Below are 3,915 nucleotides of genomic sequence, written 5' to 3'. Positions count from 1 at the left end.
TTGGAATTATAAATATGAGCGTAGTTCGTCTGTTAATATCACATGGACGTTTTTTTAAATTTTTTTTAATTAAATTTTTTTTTTAGTTTGTTACTCAGACGCAGGCAGTGAACTGCATGAGACAAAAAAGTAATCTAGCCAAAACAACCGCATAGCCGCTCTTTAGTTTAGATGCATGCTGATTTTATCAGACGATGCCGTGATTATAATTGAGGGTTAACATGTATTAAAAGGGGTCGTGTTTAGTCACTATTTAGTGTGGTATTTTTTGACAATATTCACTCATCATGACAGTAAAATAGGGCATTCTGAGTCAATATACTGCAGTATTTCCTCTCAATCAGTAGAAAATATGGTTAACACCCGCTCATGCATGAAAAAAAAAAATACCTTCATGTACCGTGAAACCGGTATCATTTTGAAAAATACCGTGATATAAATTTTTGGTCATACCGCCCAGCACTATGCATACTTTGTTTTCTAATCAAACATTGTAATGTTGTGATTCATCTCTGAGCTGGTTGGTTCATGGTTAAAGGCTTACAACTAGTTATTGAGGAATCTGTTGAAATGCCTACATAGAATGAACAAGGAAACATACTTTGTTTCAGTTATTCTCCCATGGGCTTTTAATTGTTTGTTGCATGTGTTGTGAGTACCATATACGTCTCGTGAGGTGTTTCTCATAAAATTGGAGAATTTATTATGCATGTCTGGTATGCAGACTTTACTTGCTCTAGTAATTGTGAGTCCTCGTGTTTTTGTTGTGATGGATACATTACACTCTTTAAAAAAAAGGCTTCGAAAGGAGTTTTTCGCAGCAACATCATAGAAGAACCATTTTTGGGTTCCCTAAATAACATTTTAACCATTTTTTTCTTTGTGTAAAGAACATTGTAATAACCTAAAGAACCTTTTTTCCACTATAAAGAACCTTTTGTGCAGTGGAAAGTTTCCACTAGGGGTGGGCGCTATACCGGTATGAAAGTGACTTTATGGAAGTGACATAATACCAGTGCATTATGTTGTTCCGCGGAGCTATCAAAATAGGGGCGAGACACTTTTGGGGTAGGCGCGTGTTTGTTTTGGTGATTTCAAATGTCAACATTGGCTACCAGAAATCGCTTACCCCACCTTTAAGTGTTTAGCAAATGATCAACATTGTCCATTTTACTGCTTAATGATAAAATCAGTTGTTTGGTGATTGTCAGCCAAAACAAAGGTCCCCCCAAAATGCAATATGATTTTCCTGCCTTTTAAGATACTTTGTTTTGGAAAATGCATTGTGAGCTCAGCCAGTGGGGGGAAAAAATCAGAAATGATGGACAAGAGAAATGTTAGTTATATTATCTTAATGTTAAAAAAACCAAATGTTAATGTAATTAACATGCACTACTTTATCTAATTGGCTAATTATGTGTGCTTGTTGTATGTACTTATGTGAAAAAACGAGCTAAATGAAAATTAAAAACATTGTCTTGGCAACTAAATTGAAACACTAAATTTACTAACTAAAAATATGAAAATATAAAAATAAACACAAATTCAATATATTAATATAAACTACAGTAGTATAGCCTGGTATAAATAATACTAAAATAACACTGGTCTGTAGAGATGTGCAGAAGTACATGTTGAGTTGTACATGTTGAGAACTAGGTTGTGTTAAGGAAGCCCTGTATGGTCTTCTGGTTTAGGTTTGTTTACCAGAAATGATCGATTGTGTTTCTTGATCATATGGATGCTGAATGCAACCCTTTAATTTTTATTTTGCGCAAAAAAACAAGAACAAAGAAGAGCTTTTGCATTGTGACATTTATTTTCATGAGAATTAAGCACATTCCCTTCAATTCTTGTTTCTGTTATGTGAATAAAATAGATTATTTAAATTTTGGAGCATTTATGAATAATAGTAGCATATGATTTATTACTTTAAAAACAAATCATTATAATATTATTATTTTTTAAGGTACTGTATTATAGTAATTACAATATAGTAAAAATAATTAGTAAAACCCCACAATTAAAACATCCTAACACATTACAATAATGTAAATTTGGGGGAAAATGTGCTTAATTGTCATGAAAATTATGTAGATGATAGTAAAATAATCTTATTGTTTTTGATGAAATGTGACACTGAAATAACTACAACCTGAATTGGCACAAATCTTTAATAGTCCTGATAATTCACCACATTTCTTTCGATCGTTATTTCTGTAATGCAAATAAAATGTATTGTTTAAATTTTGAAGCATTTATAAATAATACAAGCATTTGATGTACTACCTTTTTGCCGATTTAAATAAAAATCATTGTATTTGTAGTAGTAGTATTTTTTTTAATACTGTATTATAGTGATGAGAATCTCACCTTTGGGGGAAAACCTCACAATTAAAACATCCAAACACATTTCAATTATGACAATTTGGGGGAAATTTGCTTAATTGTCATGAAAATGTCAAAAAAGAAAAAAAAAAGTATGATCCTAAAATAATCTTTTTGTTTTTGGGATGAAATCCACTATTATAACTACAACCTGAATTTGCACAAAACTATCTTCACTATAATCTTCAGAAACAAACAGATGCGCATGTTATGTATGATGAGCATGAAATGTACTTTCATCCCCCTCAAAACACCTCCAGAACAATTTAAGCCGAATAAAAATCTAGAGAAACTAGTCAGCCTCACTGATTGGATTGACTAGTCGAGCATCCTGACCCCTCCCTGCAGACGTCTGCCTCATCCTTTCCCCTTGCTTCTTTCCTCAGCGGTCATGTGGGCTTTGCTGACTCAAGTTCCTCTGTGTGTTTGGCTCTGCTGATCTGTCCTCAGGTTCATTGTGCTTCTAAAACTGGACACAGTCGAGTCTTTCTTCACACTATTGCAGCACATTTGCATAATGCCAGCGTGCAGTTCGCTCTCGGGGTGATGGAACGCTGTATGCGTGGAACCGTTTTGCACTTCCTATAAACTGTTTTACATTTTACTGTGCAGTTTCTCGGCTTATTTCCTTATCGATGCATGAATTAATGGACTGGCTGTTGACTCAGTTAATCAAACGAACGGCTCTGGGGCCTCATGTATAAAACTCTGTAGATTTCATCCTAAAAGTGCACGTAGGCACAAAAGCTGGATTTTGCGTACGCACAAAAGTTTTCAGATTTATAAAACCATGTGTACGTGCATCTCCATCACTATATGGAGCTTACAACGCCTAGTTTTACTATGCATAACCTCATCTGCATATCGTATCTATGCATATTCCTATCCACGTGACACCATGTTTAACATCGTCAAAGGTACAAGACATTAAGGAAACATGAGATACAGACTATAAATGCCATTTGTGCCATACACATACATTTTTATTGCTAAAAATCATCCGGTATCCTTATGTTTTATAATAAATGTATCAAAATATCCGTAAAAAACTGTTTAAAATATTTCTCTGAAAAATAATTTAGAATAGAGTTAATCTCATTCATTTCCACTGACCCAATAATATTTCAATTGTTTACATTTTTTTTTTATTAAATTAAATTAATGCAGTTTTGCTGATAAGGTGAACATCTATTAGCTATTTTTAGTGGAAAAATATGGGCCTATATTTATTGCAGTGTAAATACAATTATCTGACTCTGCGCGTCATTGACAAATTATTGTAAAAAGGAACGTGCAAATCTTACCGTTTTCTTCAAGTTGTATCCTTCAAATACAGTGGTATTTTTCATAATGTTGTGGAGATGCCTTCACACGACATCAACACCTCCGTGCAGCTGTGGTTGTACAGTAAGCTATTATCATTGGTCTTATTCAAACCGTACAATAGACCGTTCCCCCGAATCCAGCAGTGTCCGCCACAGTATCGAAGTGCGCATCTTTGATCATTGTTCTCGCTAAAAATATTTT

The 3,915-nt window shown here is 33.9% G+C and overlaps 1 protein-coding gene across 1 annotated transcript in view; it reads left to right on the top strand.

Annotated features, from left to right (window-relative positions):
- The window catches only part of LOC107563435 (vitamin K epoxide reductase complex subunit 1-like protein 1), a 17,684-nt gene that overhangs the window by 5,669 nt on the left and 8,100 nt on the right, over window positions 1-3,915 (top strand). The gene's annotated exons all lie outside the window — the stretch shown is intronic.

The sequence above is a fragment of the Sinocyclocheilus grahami genome, unplaced genomic scaffold (assembly GCF_001515645.1).
Source record: "Sinocyclocheilus grahami isolate Dianchi unplaced genomic scaffold, SAMN03320097.WGS_v1.1 scaffold875.1, whole genome shotgun sequence".
Classification (NCBI taxonomy): domain Eukaryota; kingdom Metazoa; phylum Chordata; class Actinopteri; order Cypriniformes; family Cyprinidae; genus Sinocyclocheilus; species Sinocyclocheilus grahami.
The sequence above is the reverse complement of the archived record's forward strand: the minus strand, read 5'-3'. Positions and strand labels throughout refer to the sequence as shown.